The sequence below is a fragment of the Neofelis nebulosa genome, chromosome 8 (genome assembly GCF_028018385.1).
Source record: "Neofelis nebulosa isolate mNeoNeb1 chromosome 8, mNeoNeb1.pri, whole genome shotgun sequence".
NCBI lineage: Eukaryota > Metazoa > Chordata > Mammalia > Carnivora > Felidae > Neofelis > Neofelis nebulosa.
The window spans coordinates 103,137,207-103,157,435 of NC_080789.1; the positions used below are offsets into that span (position 1 = coordinate 103,137,207).

Consider the following 20,229-nt stretch of genomic DNA (forward strand, 5'->3'; position numbering starts at 1 on the left):
CACTAAAGATAGCAATAGCTAATTATAAGCATTTACTGAAGGCTTACTCCCAATTACTTTTCCAAGAGCTGTGAGGTAGGAGCTTTCCCTCATTTACTCAGACAAACGAGAAAGCTGAAGCATGGAGAAGTTAAGTAATTCCCCAGGTGGCAGAACTGGTGGGTACCAAGCAACCTGTAAATGGAAGCAGCCATGGGTCCTGGGTTCATATTGCAGGCACTCTGATCTTCACTCCCAAACTGTGTTCTACACAATTCTAGTTTTGCATCGTGTTAATGGATGTTTACACACATGCACACTCCCCAATTAAATGAGTTTGGGAATCTGATACTTTAACTGTCTCAGAGAGGCTCACAATAGATGTTAGAATATTAAAGCCTGTAACACATTCCTTAGCATTATTTAACCCAACATTTTCCAGATGGATTTAACCATAGAACTTCCTTTTTCATCAAACCTGACACTTTGAGAGATTTATGTACTGTAGAGCATAATTTGAGAAAGTTAAATCATGGGAACCAAGCTTTAGGAGTGATGGTAAACATCACCTCACTCAACCACCTTATTTTACTAATTATAGACTAGGATTTTAGAAGGACTAAATGACTTTTCCATGGCCTTATGGCTACCATAATTGGAATCAAGATCTCTTAACTCCCCATTCGTTAAGATTTCCCTACCCCATGGGTTCTAAGTGGCAAACTTCTAGGATGAAGTGACAGATCAGAGAGAAGCACAGGTTCCCATAGATTCCAATCCTTGTGAGGACAAGGTCCCTGTCATATTGTTTCTCCCTGTCCTAGAACAATAGCCTTCATATAACAGGTGCTCCTCATGTTAGTTGATGAGTAACAAAGGAACAGAAGGAGGACAAAGCAATCAGGAAGAAGAGATGAAAGGTACATACATCCCATGCAGAGAGAGGGCTGGTTACTAAGCAGGTAATATAAGGAATGCCACAAGGTCCAAAGGATCTTCCTTCATCTGCAATAACACCATCCCTCACAAGGCTCTGACGGAGTAAAGCAAATCCTGTATAGCTGCATATGTGCTCATGAGTGTGTGCATGTGTGTGTGTTGTGGGGGGGGGGGCGGTGGATGGCAGAGGTAAGGAGCTGAGCAAGACACAGAAGGCCACATCTCATTGCATACATGGCCCCAAATAACAACCATGAGGGGAAGGGAGACCAAAATCCAGTCCAGTAATGAAGGAACAAAAATAGCCATGACTTTCAGGATATGTTCTGGAAAGATGGAGAAAACATTTTCCTGACTCTTCCACTACTGGAGTAAAGTATAAATTCTTTAAATTGGATGATCATGAAGAGATTGATCTGGAATCTTTGAGACATTTAAACAAATCATAGTTCCAAAGTTTATATTTATGTGTGTGTTTTTCCCCCTAAATGTGGAGTCCATGGGATGAAATGTTCTTTTAGTTCTGAAAACAAGTTAAAAGATTTTATGGTTAGGAATGGTAAGGCCCAGGCTATAGTTTGTGATGGAGTGCTTACAGCAAAGGAAGTGAAATCATTTTGCATGCAAACAAAAGTAAAATGATTTTTGGCTTTCCCCCAGGTTCAGGAATCTGGGGAAGCCTACTGCTGTAAAAGAGAAGAAATTAGAGAAGGCCATCTGTTGAGTAAGACATGCCCCAAATAGGGTGGGAAGACAAGATCTCAAAAAATGTTTCCTGTAAGGTACTGTGTTGGTTGGGGTGCAGAGATCTATGCCCCCTTCCTCCCAAGCACAGTCCAGGCAGAGAACCACTGTCCCCTGCCAAGTGAGTCCAAGTTGTATGGAGTGGGCCTCCAAGATGCTGCTTCCCTTCCTGAGGAGCAAAGGGTGTGATTTTCATGTTCGGGTCCTCCTGCTTTACTGATGTGATGGAATAGCTGGGGCTAAATAATGCAAAACTCCTGGTCCACTGATGGCAACTTCTCTCTTTTTTTAACTACAGACTCTAATTCACTCAATGTAACAGATTATGTTTTATGGCCTTTTATAAAATATTCATTCTCCCTCCCAGTGCTCGGTGGTTCAGGAAGCCTGGAAACGGCCCAGTGTAAGGAGGACCTCATTTCCTCCCAGACACAATTTACAGAGGCCAGCCAGGTTCTGACCACAGTGGGCAAAGGTACTGGATGGGGCTGAGAGCAAGAATTCCAGAATTCTCCTTCCAGAGATCTGGACTGCCAGGACCCCTGGAGATTAGGGGCCAGTGAGGATGTAAGGGTGAGAACCCTCAGGGGCTCAGGGGAACCCTTACACCTCGTCCATGTCTCAAGACAAGGTGGAAGTCTCTGTCACTACCTACCCCTCACGTACTTCCTTCTCTGAACACTCTTTTCTGAAATGATTGGGTTGTTTCTATCTAGGCCTGGGACAAGGACAACAGCAAGGGGGCCAGAGTCCAAAGAAGAGGAGAACCATTGTGTGGATGATGGGGTGGGAGGGTGTGCAAGAAAGGAGGGTGAGGTCATCGCTGTTCTGAAGAGACTGTTTCCTCCCCATTTATGTTTCCCATTCAAGTGACCACAGGACATGTGACCATTAACAATGACCTTACTTTTTCATGGCACTTTAACCTTTGCAAAAGATGGTCACATCCAGAGCCTTGAACACTTGGAACACTTGAACACTAAAGTGTTGAGGGACGTCTGGGTGGCTTAGTCGGTGAAGCTTCCGACTCAGGCTCAGGTCATGATCTCACGGTTCATGGGTTCGAACTCCGTGTTAGACTCTGTGCTGACAGCTTTGGATTCTGTGTTTCTTTTCTCTCTTCCCCTCCCCCACTCATGCTCTGTCTCTCAAAAAAAGTGTTAGCAGAAAACATGAATAGACACTTCTCTAAAGAAGACATCTGGATGGCCAACAGGCACATGAAAAGATGTTCAATGTCACTCCTTATCAGGGAAATACAAATCAAAACCACACTCAGATATCACCTCATGCCAGTCAGAGTGGCCAAAATGAACAAATCAGGAGACTATAGATGCTGGAGAGGATGTGGAGAAACGGGAACCCTCTTGCACTGTTGGTGGGAATGCAAATTGGTGCAGCCGCTCTGGAAAGCAGTGTGGAGGTTCCTCAGAAAATTAAAAATAGACCTACCCTATGGCCCAGCAATCCCACTGCTAGGAATTTATCCAAGGGATACAGGAGTACTGATGCATAGGGGCACTTGTACCCCAATGTTTATAGCAGCACTCTCAACAATAGCCAAATTATGGAAAGAGCCTTAAATGTCCATTAACTGATGAATGGATAAAGAAATTGTGGTTTATATACACAATGGAATACTACGTGGCAATGAGAAAGAATGAAATATGGCCTTTTGTAGCAACGTGGATGGAACTGGAGAGTGTGATGCTAAGTGAAATAAGCCATACAGAGAAAGACAGATACCATATGGTTTCACTCTTATGTGGATCCTGAGAAACTTAACAGAAACCCATGGGGGAGGGGAAGGAAAAAAAAAAAGAGGTTAGAGTGGGAGAGAGCCAAAGCATAAGAGACTCTTAAAAACTGAGAACAAACTGAGGGTTGATGGGGGGTGGGAAGGAGGGGAGGGTGGGTGATGGGTATTGAGGAGGGCACCTTTTGGGATGAGCACTGGGTGTTGTATGGAAACCAATTTGACAATAAATTTCATATATTAAAAAATAAAAATAAAAATAAATTTTAAAAAAGTGTTAAAATTTTTAAATAAATAAATAAATAAAGTGTTGAAGTCAGGGAGCCTGACTTCTGGGCCCACATGATTACTGTCCAGCCTGTGTCATGGCAGTTCCTTGGGCCTTGGTTTCCCCTCTTGCACAAGGGGACTCTAGATTCTAAGGTAAATTATAATCCTAATTCTACAACCCTTGGATTCTGGATATGTGCTTGTAATACTAGGTCTGTAGTATTTCAGAGGCTCTCTGGGCATCTACCCACTGACTGGTAAGAACTACATTCTCCTCAAGAGCAATAGTGGCTGCAAGTCCCTGAGAAGAGCCTTCTTCCAATTCTGCTCTACCACTGTGACACTAGACATCGCCAACCAGGTCCTCCCCACTGGGTGAGGAGTGGGCTTTATACACCCCTCCAGGAAGACCCAGGAGTTGATTCCTGGAGGCAATGCAGAGCAGGACATGGGTTACTAGCTGCAGTATCCAAAGCCACAGAGGCACAGAGAGAGAAAGAAGGGATACAGACACATGCCCCCAGATGCCATTTTCCCTCAGATTCACAAGTATCCCTGTACCGTTCTATATTGGGAAGTGCTCATCTAAGAGAAAGATGAATGGCAGAAACTGAAGGATTTTATACTAACAGCCAAAATATAGAGAGGTGAAAATTACAGTAAAAGACATTTCCAGCTGATTTGCCATCTAAAAATCTCAAAGTACTCTGTGTCTCCCATTTATTGCCAGAACCTATTAATCCTAAAAGCTCAAATTAATTATCACACGCATGTTCTATTATCCCAGGCAATAGTGTAGGTAAGACTCTGTGAGCCCTGAACTCCTCAAGCTGTCTTAACTACAAAATAAATAACATTCTCCACTCACTTCAGGGCGAGCTGAACAGTGTCTATATCTGAGAAGAGAACAAAAAGAAGGATCTTTGAGAGTATTCTTTGTTACCTCTTGTCACTGCCCACTGTCTTTTGCCATGTATACTGGAGACTTCAGAGGAATTCGTGCAGTTATTCCACAAATAATTTTGAGCATCTTCTGTGTACCAAGTACTGCAAGAGGCCCTGGAGGTATAATTTTGAACAAAATAATCATGAATCCTGACCCCAAGGAGAGTCTATCTAGTAGGGGGCAAAGTATATACATACATGCACACACCTACACACACACACACACACACACACACACACACACACTTAGAGAGAGTCTCCCACCAGCCTCTAGCTGCTTCAGGACTCAGTCATTCAAATCATCCCAGCTGAGGCCCCAGACATCAGAGCAGATACAAGACATTCCCACCGTGATTCATCTGAATTCCCGAGTCACAGAACTGTGGCATATAACAATAACAAATCCTTGTGTTAAGTCACTAGGAGCTGGGTACTTTGTTTTGCAGCAATAGCTAGCTGAAAGCCAAGTGACTTGTAGAAAGTCACTTGGCTGCTAGAATGGACTCTGTCCTGGGAAGTAAGATGTGCAAGCTCAGGGGACCCAGTGCTCAACCTATTTGCCTGCTTTCCTGAATGCAGAGCTAACCCTGCGCAGCTCCCCTTTTACACACACACACCAAACACACACACTGGGCTTTGTATTTCACTATCTCATGACCAGAAGTGAGCCCTTTCAGTAATAAGATATGCATGCAGCCTTTCATTTAGGGAGCAGGCGTATGCTTAGCTTATCAGAGAGTCCACATTCAGAATGCCACATCTGGCTGATGGGGGCTATGCTCAGGCCATGCTCTGCAGTACAGAGAAACCAGACATAAGGTTCCAATTTGAATTCCATTTCCATGAAAAAAACTTCCATCCTAATCCTCCAGTCCTTCCCAAAGCCAGGAAGGGGCCCTGCTCTAGGAAAGTGCCCGCATCCTCACAAACCAGGTCCTTGTTCTCTTGTCCAGAATAGAGAGAAGTGGGTGCAGGCGGATGGCTGGCCTGGCGCTATCTAGAAATCCTGCAGTGGGCGTTCCTGATTCTGTCAGCTCGAGAATTGGCAGGGGAAGGGGCAAAGTGACATTTTATGTACAGGAGAGAGAGTTTCCATTTTTGACAGCTTCCATGTGTCCAGATTATATTTCCCACAGCTGCTTAGAGAAATGTCAAACCATGTGAGCATCCTGCTTTTCCTGAAAGCCGTGGATAGATAGGGAGTGAGCAAATGGGATTTGTGCCCCAGACTGTAAATGAGAACACAAAGAGGAGGGCAGAGTCATTTACAAGGTCAGAGACAATGCTGGTTCATCACCGCAGTCCCAGTACCCAACTGGAGTGGCTGGTAAATAACAAACCCCATACTGCCGTGATATTGGGTTCCTAAAATATGTCAGGAAGTGGCCAACTTGCTCCCTGGCCATAAATGTGCCTATCACCTTCAGAGGAAGGGTAGACACAGTGAAAGGATAGGACACCTCTGCTTGCTGGTAGCTCAAGCTCCTGACCAATGATATGGGGCCATTGCTCCAGACGCCACTCACTAACTGTTTTATCCTAGGCACATTTCTTAACCTCTCTGAGCTTCAGTGTTCTCCTCTTTAAAATGAAACCAAGGGGCACCTGGGTGGCTCAGTCGGTTAAGCGTCCGACTTCGGCTCAGGTCATGATCTCACAGTTCATGAGTTCAAGCCCCACTTTGGGCTCTGTGCTGACAGCTCAGAGCCTGGAGCCTGCTTCAGATTCTGTGTCTCCAACTCTCTATGCCCTTCCCCTAGTCATGCTCTGTTTCTATCTCTCTCTCAAAAATAAATGAAAACATTTAAAAAATAAAAACAATAAAATTAAACCAAAATTTCTCTTCTCTCCAAATTAATGTGAAGATATTTGGAATACTTGATACATAAAGTAGAAATTAAAAACTGTAATTCCCTTCTCTTTACCTTGCATAGCCACAACTCCAGGGATAAAATTTTGCCCTAGAAATCTGCAACCCTGGGTTTTCTGTTCTTTCTCTTCCTTTCACCTCCTTGTCCTTGCAATCTGGCAGGTACGACAGCCTGGGTGTTCAGATTCAGTTTGGGGTGTCAGGCTATAATACATTGGGTACAAATCCCATCTCCCCCACTTCAGGCAAGTTGCTTAACTAATTTGGACTACCAATCTCTCATCCATAATAAAAAGGGAGTCACACGATAGCATCTTTGTCAACTCTGTCAAAGGGATGCTCTGTTATGAATTGGCAGATTGTACCCTACACAGGGCAGCTGAGGTGAGTGGGGCTGAAGCCAAACCCGTACTCCACACAGCACACAACACACCCTGCTGTGGCTGCTCACATCCAGAGCAAGGGGTGTCTTTTTCTAATCTGTTCAAAGGTCCTCTATGGGCCAACAGGGGCTTTGAGCTGCTATGAGGATTAAATGAGATAGAGAAAGAATGCCATTTGCCCTTGTTCGTAATAGGAGGAAGCTTTCAAAATATGCCCCAAATCCAATTACTTTGTCTCACCATTTTATTGCTCTAGAAGTCTCTCCATCGATATCCCCCCACCAGGGGTGTGCTGGAGCCCATACTGGTTCCCAAGAGCCTACTGCTCAGTTTTCAGGAATGTTTCCAGCCTGTTGTCAAACTGGTGCTCTTTTGAAAGTGGCCACAGCGGGAATACTTACACCACAGGAATTAGCATACGTTACAAACCAGGGCCTTTTCTTCCCACAGAGACTCTCCATTTGCTTCCACCATTCTGCACATTGTTCTCTACCCCCAGCAAGAGTCATTTAAAAATGTGAAGGCACGTGTATCATTTGCTTGCTTCAAAAACTACGTTAGCTTCCCATTACACCAACTATAAAATCTGAGTGGCAACCTCAGTCCTTCTGATCCTATGTAATCTGGAAGGTGCCTGCGCCTACCTGGGAGACTTCCGCTCCTCCCCCTCACTTAGCTTCTGCCACAAGGGCCTCCTCACAGTTTCTGGACAACTCTCTGTGCCTTCCGGGTTTGCACTTGTTCCTTCAGCCTGGAACATTCTTCCCCTGATAATCTTGTAGAGTTTACTTTCTCACTTCTTCCCAGTCTGCACTTAAATGTTACCTTCCTGGAGAGGCCCTCCCTGACCACAGCCCAGCTATTCTTCTTCATAGAACTTATCACCATCTGACCCAACATGTATTTGTTTCTTTGTAACAGCTTTTATTTACAGATAACTCACATGCCATACAATTCACCCATTTAAAGTGTACAATTCAATGGGTTATAGACTCTGCAGAGCTGTGCAAGTCATCACCACAATCAAATTTAGAATATTTTCCTCACCTCCAAAGAAAACCCTTTAGCTATCACCTCCAAAGCCTTCCCCAAAGCCCCGCCCCCCTCATTTCCCACCAACTCACAGCATCCACTAACCCACTTTGTTTCTTCCATATTTGCCTATTGTAAACATTTCCCATGAATGGAATTATATAATACATAGTCTTTTATGACTGGTTTCCCTCCCTTAGCATAATATATTCAAGGTTCATCTATGTTGTAGCATGTGTTAAGACTCCAGTACTTTCTGTGGCCAAATAAGTTTCCATCACAAGATTGTAGTGCACTCTGTTTATCCATTCACCGGCTGATGGAAAATTGGGTTGTTTCTAGCTTTGGGCTATTAGGAATAATGTGCTATGAACATTCATATGCAAAATTTTTTGTGGACATGTTCTCATTTCTTTCAGGTATATGCAGCCGTGGAATCGCTGGGTCATAGGGTAACTGTGTTTATCTTTGTGAGGAACTGCCAGACTGTTTTCCAAAATGGCTGCTCCGTTTTACATTCCCACCAGCACGGTGCGAGTGTTTTGATCACTTTATACCCTCACCAACAATCAACAATTTCTTTTTTTTTTTAAGTTTTCTACTTATTTATTTTGAGAGAGAGAGAGAGAGTGCATGTGCATGAACAGGGGATGGGGCAGAGAGAGGGGGAGAGAGAGAGAATCCCAAGCAGGCTCCACACTGGCAGCGCAGAGCCCCAGGCAGGGCTCAAACTCACAAATGGTGAGATCATGACCGAGCCAAAACCAGCAGTCAGATTCTTAACCAACTGAGCCACCCAGATGCCCCAACAATTGGTAATTTCTAAGGTTTTTGTCTGCTTGCTTACTTGTTTGTTTTTAATTATAGCTATCCCAGTGAATGTGAAGTGGTATCTCATTGTGGTTTTAATTTGCATTCCCTGGTGGGCTAAGAATGCTGAGCATCTTCTCATGTGCTTATTGTCCACTTGTGCAGCATATTTTGAGAAATGTCTATTCAGATCCTTTGCCCATTTTTAAAGAATTCTTTATATATTCTAGATACAAGTCTCTAATCAGATATATGATTTGCAATATTTTCTCCCATCTTGTGAGTTTTTTTAAAAAGTGAATAGATTTTATTTTTTTTTAGAGCAGGGTTACAAAAAAACTGTAAGTTGTCTTTGCACTTTGGTGGGGGGGGAGCATAACTTGATACACAAAAGTTTCTAATTTGAAATTCAAATTAATCTGGTTTGCTGTTGCTGCTTGCACTCTTGGTGTTATAACTAAGACCCCATTGCCAGGTCCAAGGTCCCAAAGATTATGACTATGTTTCCTCCTGTTTATAGCTTTGGCTCTTGCACTTTAGTCTTTGATCCATTTTGAGTTAATGTTTGCATATGATGTGAGGTTAGGATCCAACTGTGGCTCTCCAGTTGCCCCATTTTATATATTTGTGCTGAAAATGTATTGGGGTGCCTGGGTGGCTAAGTCGGTTAAGCGTCCAGCTTTTAATCTCAGCTCAGGTCATATCTCACCGATTATAAATTCGAGCCCCACGTCAAGCTCTGCGCTGATGGTGAGGAGCCTGCTTGGGATTCTGTCTCTCCTTATCTCTGCCCCTCCCCTGCTAGTGTGCTCTCTCTCTCTTTCTCAGAATAAATAAATAAACATTAGACAAATTTTAATGTGTCTATTTTCCTGCTTAGGCCATCAGCTCCATGAGGACAAGGATTCTTTTTTGTTTTGTTCACTGGTGTATGTATCCCCAGCACCCAAAACCTTGCCTGGCACATCATGGGCACTCAAGATTTGTCTAATAAATGAATAATGAGTAACTGAATAAATGTTATTTATTCTCATTATTTTACATTTTCCACCCCTATGACCTTCAGCCCATGTGGCTCAAAACAGTCTCTCACAGAAATCCTACCGTTACTCTTGTACCTGGGATTTGGTCCTTCCTGGTTATAACCCTGATCCTCCAGCCAATCCAAGAGTGATCTTGACCCATCTATCTACTGTCTGTCAGCTTCTTAGCAACTTCTCTTCCACTCTCTGCCCCCTCCCCACCTCTCTTCTCTCTCCCTAACCATTCTCACTTCCAGGGATCACCATCCTGCTCAGTGCACCAGTCACTCCCCTTAGTGACCCCTAGTGTTTGCCTGGATTTTTGCCTTTCACAAACTGCTCTTGAGGTTGCCAGAGACCCCTTTGAGGCAGATCAAGCACTTAGTAGTATCCCTATTTTTAAATGAGAACCTGAGCCCTGAACAGCTTACTTGGGCTGCCTGCAGGGCTCACAGCTTGTTAAAGGTGGCATTGTGACTGGAACTCACATCTTCTGTCTCCAAATAGATGCAAATCCCACGAGAACAGTCCTCAGAATTTTGTTTGCAGAAGGACAACTCTATCACCCTGTCTGGAATGCCTTCCCAAATTTCCAGTCAGTTCCTGGGTCAAACTAAGCACTTTTTACAGTATCAGTTAACTTTTGATAAATGAATTATGTGTGCTATGCTATTTTACATACATTATTCTTTTAATCTTCACCCTTCCCTGAAGCTTAAAGAAGCTGATGAACTTCCCCAAGTTCAACTAGCTAACAAATGTAGAATTGGAATTCAAACCCAGGTTTTCAACAACCACACCCTGCAACCCCCTTTCATAAGAAATCCACCACAAGGGAAAGCAAAACCAGTTAAAGGGAAGGGAAGCCATAGAGTACTTCTCCACCCTGATGGTAAGACAGCTATGCATTGGTTCCTTATTCCTCTTTTTTCTGAAACAGAGATCCTGAGGGCTATAGGATTAGAATCCTGAGTCTTGGTTCTCTACACTTCCTGCGGTGCTCTTTCCCCAACTCCTCCTCTTCCAGCTTCCTTCTAGCTCTTGAGCAGAGGCCTCCCCTGCCCTCATCTTGTCCTCCCATATACCCTAAGACCAGACCTCTCTTCCTTTTCATGATTCTCTGAAGCAGAAGAAGCCTGTAGCCCTCCCTCCCCCAAGCAGAGCAAGAATAGTTCATGGCTGGATAAAAGGTCTGAGTTCTGAGCCACAATCATTTCCCTTTAACTTGTCATGTCTTTTCTTTCAAATGACCCCTATTCATCACTCTCTGCAGCCTGCCCCTTGGCCTTGACACATATAGCTCAGCATCTTTATTCTAATGACCCATTCTTGGACATCTTCAGACAGGGGCTTGCTTTCCAAGCCACCATTAGAGCCCCCTCCCAGCCAGTCCCCCAGTTTTCAGATCACAGAGTTCATTACTGAGCCTACTGCAGCTCTCAACAACTGGATGCTTAATGGAGATGTATCTGTCTCCCGGGATGGCTCTAAAAGCAGTGTACATCAGTAAATAGTTTCTTCTTCTGTTTTTTTCCAAGGTAGGGCTTGAACTGGTGAAAGGGAGAAGGAATAATCTTCTTATTATGTCTTAAAAAAATACTTGTTCTAATAAAAATCATTAGCCCTGAAATATACAGGAAGGGAGGTGGAATTTCTTCTAATCCTAATTAAGTTCCCATCATCAGATGGGGATAGTGGGGGGAATGGATTGGAAAAGCATAAAGGCCCTAACATGTGGAGTCAACAAAGTCTTACTTCATTACAAAACATTTACATCAGCATTCCCTCTACTCTCTGTTCAATTGATTTGCATACTTAGTTGCACAAGGGTTTGAATTAGTCTGGACCTTTCTCTCAGGCCAAATTCCATTTAATTCTCCTTTAGATGACCTATATTGCCTTATTTATTCCTCTAAATTATCTTGCCTGATTTAATCCCCTCTCCCCACCCATCATTCCTGATTCAGCCCCCATTATAATCCTCTGTGAGGGGAATTAGTGTGTGGCACTTGGGGATGGTGGGCGGGGACAGTTAATTGGAAAAGAAACAGCAAAGGCAGATGAGGATGGTTAGGGACACTGCTTCTATCAGAGCCAGGAAGCAGCTCTGTGTCTGTCAGACAAAGAGCTCTTTCCTAAGGGTGCCAGGGCTAATGGACTATTTTCTGTTTAAGTTTTTTTTTTACTGATTCTAATGGACTATTTCTTACTGAATATTGTTTCCTGATACACTCTAAAAGAAACCACAAAGGAGAACTTCTCTCACAACCCACAATTTACATTTCCTTCCTGAAGCATCTGTTCTCCCAGGCACCCTTTGCAGGGCACAAAAACTCACATTCCATATTTACCATGTACATTGCACTGCTCTCAGCACCAGCACTTACTTATCTGACTTAATTCTAGAAACAACTGTATTGTTATAGTATATATAGTAAGGCTGACTAGGTATTTGGTAAACCAAACCATTGGATTTCCCCCACTGGGACACAGCTGGACTAAATTTCCCAGCTTCCCCTGAAGTTAATTGGGTGCAGCCATGTGACTGGGTTCTGCCCAATGGAATGTGGGCAAAACGGATGTGGTCACTTCCTGGCCTGGACCATAAAACTGCACAAACCTTAACATGCTCTCTCCTTTCGCTTTTTGGCCAAAAGGGGAGAACTCTGAGGACTGCAGGGTGGAGGGGGTGAGGAAGCCATAAGATGGAGGGATCCTAAGCCCCTGAGTCACGAGTTGGAGAAGAGCTGTGCAGAAGAGGCTCATGAACAGGAACAGCCATGTTGGACTGTGGTATGAGTAAGACATAAGCTTGTATTGTGTTAAATTACTAAACTTGTGGTTACAGCAGCTAACCAGCCAGACTAATACCTCCCCTATTCTCTACATTATGGAATTGAGATGCAATGAATCTATGTGACTTCCCCAAAGCCAAATGCCTATTAACTGGCAGAGCTGAGATAGTGAGATTTTCTGACTAAAACCAGTGCTTTTGCCACTATACCACAGCTGCTGCATAATTGCTTCTGCTACTACCTTCAAACAAACAACAAATCTGCTGAGACGAGCATTTTCTACAAATGCATTCACCATTCATTGATGCTGTCCTAATTAGGACCTTCATGCAGATGGCTCTGGGGGAAAGCCTGAACACCTGGAGGTACTCAGGGCCGGGTCCTGGACTAATATGGGAAGAGATGCCGCAAAGTCACCTTTGAAAACCTCAAAGCAGCCTTAGCCAACAGGAGGCCTCCTTAGGCTGACAACAAGGATAAAAAATGGCTGCATTAAATTCGTGTTAGAAAAAGGAAGACCATGTGTGGCTCCTGGAAGGAATGAAACCTTAAACTTGGGAGAGTCTTTATGCATAGCCGGAACATCAGCCCATCATTATTCCTCTGTTTTAAATTCTTCAGTCTCTTCCCAGTGGCTAAAGCATGAAGTACATACAGCTCCTTATCTGCATGTGAGGCCTACCCTGATCTGCCAATGCTTATCTATTCAGCCTCAACTCTCTTCCTTAAGGGCAGCACAGGAAGAATATGGGGAAAGCACCTTCTGTTTCAATAACTCAAACTATCTTAGCTCCCAGAGAATACCATATTGCCCAGGTCTTTGCAAATGCTCTTTCCTCCATATGGACCACCATCTCCAATCCCAGCTTCCTTAAAGCTCAGGTCAGGTATCATCTCTTTCTCCAGTCTGGGATTAATGCCCCTCCTCTGTACCCCCACAGTCCCCTTCGCACACCTACGTTATAATGCTTGTCAAATTGCACTGCAGTTATTCATTCTTGCCCCCGACCTCTGATTATGTATTTTACACCTTTGATTTCCCAGCATCTAGCAAAATACATGGAACATTGTAAGAGCTCAACAAATTGCTAGGTAAGTAAGTGCATGGGTAGATGATTGGTCCTGAAGTCCTAAAATAATAATAATAATAATAATAATAACTAATAATAAGTCACCTGGCACCATAGTAAACCAAGTAATGGTCCCCCAAAGGTATCCTCATCCTAATCCCTGTAACCTGTGACTATGCTACATTACATGGCAAAATGGCATTGGGGTTGCTAATCAACAAACCTTAAGATAGATGGATGATCCTGGATTAGCCAGAGGGGCCCACTATAATCACAAGCGTCCTTAAAAGACAGAAAAGGGAAGAACAATCAGTGTCAAAGTGATACAATGTGAGCAAAGTTTAACCAGACACTGCTGGAGGGAAGAGGGCTATAAGTCAAGGAATGCAGGGCAGCCCCTAGAAGCAGGAAAAGATAAAAAACAGAAACAAAATAAACCACATGAACAAATAAACAAGAACAAATTTGCTCTAGAACTTCCAGAAAGAATCACAGACCTGCTGACACCTTGGTTTTAACCCAGTGACACCCACTGAGTCACACTTTTGATCTCCAGAACTGTAAGATAATATATTTATGTCATCTCAAGCCACCATTTATGGTAATTTGTTCCATTGGAGAATTGGAGAAAACAAATACAGATACTTTTTTTAATGTTTTATTTTTATTTTTGAGAAAGAGAGAGCATGGACAGGGAAGGGGCAGAGAGAGAGGGAGACAGAGGATCTAAAACAGGCTCCTCTCTGTCCATACAGAGCCCGATGTGGGGCTTGAACTCACGAACCATGGATCATGATGGGAGCCAGAGTCAGATGCCCAACAGACTGAGCCACACAGGTGCCCCTGAATGCAGGTACTTTTTAAATGGCATACAAAAAATCTCCAAAAGGAAAAACCATTATGTATTCATGCACATTAATTGAACATCTTCTCTGTGCAAGGTATGAAGTCCTGGAAGTCTATAGAGCTGAACCAGAATAAATCCTGACCTTGGGATCTATTCTTCCAGGAAATTTGATGGTGGAGAGGGGTAGAACACATCAGTCTGCCACTAAAAGACCAGAGGGCATTGAAAGAGGTAGGGAGCTATAAGTAGGAAGGAATCTGAACTTGTAGCTGAGCAGATCTCCCCTTGCCAAACAAGCATAAGAGACTGTACTCAAGGAGGCCATTTGCCATGCTCCAGGAAGGCAGCCATGCAGTGTGGGCTCCAGATCAGGCTCTAGGAACCCAGGGCTCCTTACATATGGAGAAGAGCTGTCCTTGGTGACAAATCCATGTAAGAAAAGGAGATGAAAATTACAGAATGCCATGACCAGAAGTCACTCTTGTCCAGTTTGAAAGACGAGATAATCAAAGCTCAGGGAGAAAATACTGCCCATTCTGAGGCCTTCTCTGACCCTTGCCAAGCAGGTTTATTCCTCCCTTCACAGCTGCATTTCCTGAGCCCTTGCATCAGGTCTCTGTGGTAATCATCATTATGGATGTCACGGTTAGAGTGCATGTAGCTGCCTAGTCCTGTTGCACTATTTCCTAAAGGCAGGGGCTAAAACTTACCCAATTTTTTTCCACTCCCCTTAACAGTGACTAAAACATGGCCATTGAAAAATAAGTGTTTGTTGAATGAATTAATGTAAGATCCTGGCAGGGGGAGTCAGATAACAGAGACTTTCCAAGCCAAGGTGCCAGAGAGAAGAGAGAGATGAATGGCAAGTTTTCTGTGATAAATATGTCTTACTCTTATAGTCCAAAAGGAAGTTGTGTTTTAACAAAAATGATTCAAATCCATGTTTTCTGTGTATTTCAAAGCCTGTAATTTTCTCTTCTTGTACTCCCTGGGAAACCCAAGTCAGAGCCCTCACTCACTCACTTAGCAGTGGTGTGACTGCAGATGGTAAATTAACCTCTGGGAGCCTTAGTTTCCTCACATAGGAAGTATGGATAATAACACCTATTTTGTCAGATTGTTTGGAGGATGACAGCTAGTATGTGCACAGCTCCGTTGCCCAGTGCATAGTAGATGTTCAATAAGTGGTGACTGTAATGAGCATCCTCCCAGAAGCACCAACCCCTATGCCACGGAACAGTTCCCTATGGGCTCCCTCCCACTACACCTGGGAGAACAGTGTTCCATCTTCCCTCTTCCTTCTTAGAGCAGCAGCCCCTTGCATTGGGCTGGTAAGCCGAGGGAATGCTCACACAAAACCTGCTCCACACAAAACCTGCACCTGAAGGAGACTCAGCAACACCATTGTTCTAGAGTTCTCTCATAAAACCTGTGCTAGAAACTTCTGACATTCAGCTGATGACTTCTCTAAATCCATGAAAATGCTGGATTTCTGTGTTCCTCAAAAAAATCAAAGTAGAACTACCCTATAATCCAGCAATAGCACTACAAGAAATTTATACAAAGGACACAGGAGTGCTGTTTTGAAGGGGCACATGTACCACAATGTTTACAGCAGTGCTTTCAACAATAGCCAAAGTATGGAAAGAGCCCAAATGCCCATCAACTGATAAATGGATAAAGAAGATGTGGTTTATATATACAATGGAATACTACTTGGCAATGAGAAAGAATAAAATCCTGCCATCTGCAGCAATGTGGGTAGAACTGGAGGGTATTATGCTAAGTGAAATCAGTCAGTCAGAGAAGGACAGATATCATATGTTTTCACTCATATGTGGAACTTGAGAAACTTAACAGAAGACCATGAGGGAAGGGAAGGGGAAAAAAATAGTTTCAAACAGGGAGGGAGGCAAATCAAAAGAGACTCTTAAATACAGAGAACAAACTGAGGGTTGATGGGGGAGGTGGGGGGAGAGGGGAAATGGGTGATGGACATTGAAAAGGGCACTTGTTGGGATAAGCACTGGGTGTTGTATGTAAGCAATGAACCACGGGAATCTACCCCCCAAAAACCAAGAGCACATGATATACACTGTATGTTAGCCAACTTGGCAATAAATCATATTTAAAAAATCAAGCTACACTGTATATCGGGAATGGTCCTAATTTTATAAAATGATGTATAAACATGATTAGATATATCGATTCAAAGAAAACAGGTGAGAAGGAAATAAAGAGAAATTTGTGATTGTTACCTCAGAGTGGTAAGATTATGCATACTAGTTTTTTATTATTTAGGTCTTTATGTGCTTTGGGAAATTTACAATGAAAAATAAAACATAAATATTATTCATCTGTTTCTCTAGGTATTCCTTAGGTAGAAGACGGCAGGAGGACATTTTTGTTGGCCACTGTGTCCCTTGTAGGCCAAGCTCTCTCCCAGGGCTTGCCCTCATCTCCTCCTTGTCCTTTCATTTCATCGAGGCACGTTCATTGTTGGCTTTGCTTCTAGGTCTCTATTCACCTGTAGTCTTGCCCTTGGGATAGTCCCGGGCTTCTCCACCATGAAGACTCTCCTTCTTCACTCACCTCTGCAAATCCCAAACTTGTCAGGAAGACTCCTAAGTGTGAGGCATTAACTGAGAATCTTCTCCACACACCCTGCCCACACCTCTTGGCCCATCCCTGATTCCTGTGCCCCTGCTTCCCTTTCTACATCATTCAAGTTGATTCGACCAAGTGTCAGATCAGTGGAAATGAAAATTGGGACTGAAGGACAGGAAAAATGGATGAAAACCATAAAATTTAAAAGAGGCACAGCTAACTAAGTTTGCATACCTGTGGTATGTCTAGGTCATGCATTCAGCAGCTACAAGATCTCTAAAGGCAACAAAGAAAGGGATTTAAATGGATCTTTCTCTCTCTTTTCTGATCCCTGCAGTAGGAGACAAGAGAGTGTGTATCTGAAAGAGAAGAAACAAGGTGTCCCTTCTGTGAGGGCACTCACTCTCCAAAGAAAAACACTGTATTACAAGGTGCTCTCTGGATTGGAAAGAGGAAACACCCAGTCTCAAGGTAAGCCGAACCCTGTCCCCAGAGCCGTCCCTGCAGGGAGCTTATTTACCTTGGCTTTTCTATTCTCTGACTCATGGTTGTACTTAAACTCTCTTCTCTCTGGCTATGTGTCTTTTAATACGCTTTTTTTTATATCCCAAATGTGGCTTTAGAACTGACCTGTACCCTCAGTCTGGAGGCCCATTTATAATTACAAACATCAGGAGTGTGATGACAAAATCAAAGATATTACTTATTAAAAAACATTGTAAGAGAATGCCTGATTCACTGTAAAGTTTTCTTTTTTAAAAACTTAGGATATTTGTCTCTCTTCTTGTTGCTATTTCAGGGAAAATAACTGCCAAATGGAGTTTTTCCATATTTGACTTGAAAGGGGGCGGGGAGTGGGGGTAGAAGTTGATCCTCGCTACAAGATCGGTGCCAACAGTTGGCCTGGAATAAGTGTTCACAGCCAGATTTTCAAATTCCAGTAACCAGGGGCCTATAATGAAAAGACTCCTACAAATCTCAATCTCTCTCTCTCTCTCTCTCTCTCTCTCAGGCTTTTATCCAAGAAGAGCAGGAACCTTTCATCTTGTCTGGAGCCCAAAGGATCTAAGGATGGAGTGAAGACAGACAAGAGTCTGGCAAAGTCTCGACTGGGTGCGCTTATTCAAAGCATGTCTGGGATGAAGTCTCTCCAGTACTGGATTTGCCAGACCACTCCAGCCTAGGGCAGGGCAAGCAGGATTTCAGAACGGTTGCCTGTTTATTCTACCATGTTGTGTTCAGGGAGTGACCAGCCAACTGGTCTATTTGCCCAAAGAGATTCAACCCAACCACAGCCACCCTCCTCCAGGCGCTTTGGCTGCTCCCTTAAGAACCTCCCTTCCTTGCCTGCTGGGTGGAACTGGTCCTGACTGCTTTTATTTTTCCAAACTCCTCTGTGCATAAACAGGATGTTTGGAAAAGCTCAAGATGGCCAGGGGTCTGCTGAGTTGGCCCTTGATTCTCACTTGGAGGGCAGTGTTGGGCAACATCAGTGGAATTGCTTCTGCCTGGATGTTGCCCAGAATAGCTAAATCCTCTCCTCCCCCCAACCTTCTCACTCCCTCTCTTTTTCTCTCCCTTAGAGAACTTGGCTACAGGGAGTTCACACTGGTAGAAATGAGGTAGAAGAGTTGCCTTCACTTTCTAAGGGTGTTTCCTATGAGGGTATTAAGAAATATCCCTGCTCCCAAAGGGTGCAAGGAAGAAAAGTGAAGCCAGTAGGTAGGAAACTTACTCCCTTTACAGAGCTCTTCTCAAGACCCTAAGGGCTAGGGCAGGACCCTAAAGAAAAATCCGCCATACCCATGATTAAATACCCATGATTAAAGGTCCAGTGAACAAAGTGTTTATGAGTAAAGACCCTTTACTCACCCCTCCTGACTGAACAAAAGATACACAAGATCAAGTTAACCCACTGGAACTAAGTTAATCCTAGGTGCAAACGTCTTAACATCTGAGCATGGGTAGAGGCAAGGAAAACAAGGAAAACTGCAGGCAGAGAGAGAAAGCCAAAATCTTCCAGCAGGGAGGGGAATAAGAACAGTGGCAAATGCAGATAGAGGCCTTTTCTCAGGGCGCTCTCACAGCCTCCCTGCCTGACCAATTCCCAGGCTTAGCTATCAGTGTTTTTACACTGAGCCACTACTTGTCATTGCCAGAGTTCCCTGAGAGCTACCCAGCACCATGCAGCCTCCTGCCCCAGCTACTGGGGACAAACATAGTCCTCTGCCAACCCCTGCTCCTTTCACCACCCTGCAGGATCTGCTGCCCTGCTGACCCCGTCCTAAGACATGCAGGTACCACTATTGGTACCCACACAAGCACACCTCCAGCCACAACATTCCCGCAGCATCCTTCATCACCCAAACTGGCTCTGCAGTCACCACCCTTGTTGCCATTGAACCAATGCTTTTCTGCCCCCTTAATCTATGTCCCCTGTTCCCTAAGCCTTGTTGGGCAATTCAGGAGTCAAGAGTTCCAGCTGAAGCTGAGATTTTGCAGCCAACCACACAGCACATGTGCACACAGACATGAGAAGAAAAGACTCCTGGGAAACTTGATTTCGTGGAAGACACTTAAAAACACTTGGCAAATTTTCAACAACATGGATGGACCTGGAAGACATTATTCTAAGGGAAATAAGCCAGACACAAAAAGACAAATGTGATCTTATATGTGGAACCTAAAAATAGACTCATGGAAGCAGAGAGTAGAATGGTCAGGGAGGGGGAAATGGGGAGATGGTGGTCAATGGATATAAAGTTTTAGTTATGCAAGATGAATAAGTTCTGGGGCAATACAGCATGGTGCCTATAGCTAACAATACTATGTTATATACTTAAAAATCTTCCAACATGGTATACTTACCACAAATATCAGTAGTAGTTATATTAATAATAATAACAATAATAAAAGGGGCAAGAGGAAACTTTGGGAAGTAATGAATATGTCTATGCCTTGATAGCAATGATGGTTTCATGGAGGTATATTTATCCCCAAACTCACTGAGTTGCACATATTAAATATGTATACGTTTTACATTTCAATTATACCTCAATTAAGTGGTTAAAAAAATTGGCAAAAAAAAAAATAGAAGAAGTACAAAATTGTTATTTAAAAAACCTGAAAGAAGTCCCTTTGGTTGATCGTTTAATGGAGA

At 43.5% G+C, this 20,229-nt stretch overlaps 1 long non-coding RNA gene across 1 annotated transcript; it reads left to right on the top strand.

Annotated features, from left to right (window-relative positions):
- The first annotated feature begins 13,596 nt into the window (after positions 1–13,596).
- LOC131484065 (uncharacterized) lies at positions 13,597–18,862 on the top strand. Its single transcript, XR_009247996.1, has 3 exons — positions 13,597–13,637; positions 17,407–17,540; positions 18,082–18,862. It is a non-coding gene; the product is annotated as an uncharacterized LOC131484065 (long non-coding RNA).
- The last annotated feature ends 1,367 nt before the right edge of the window (positions 18,863–20,229 follow it).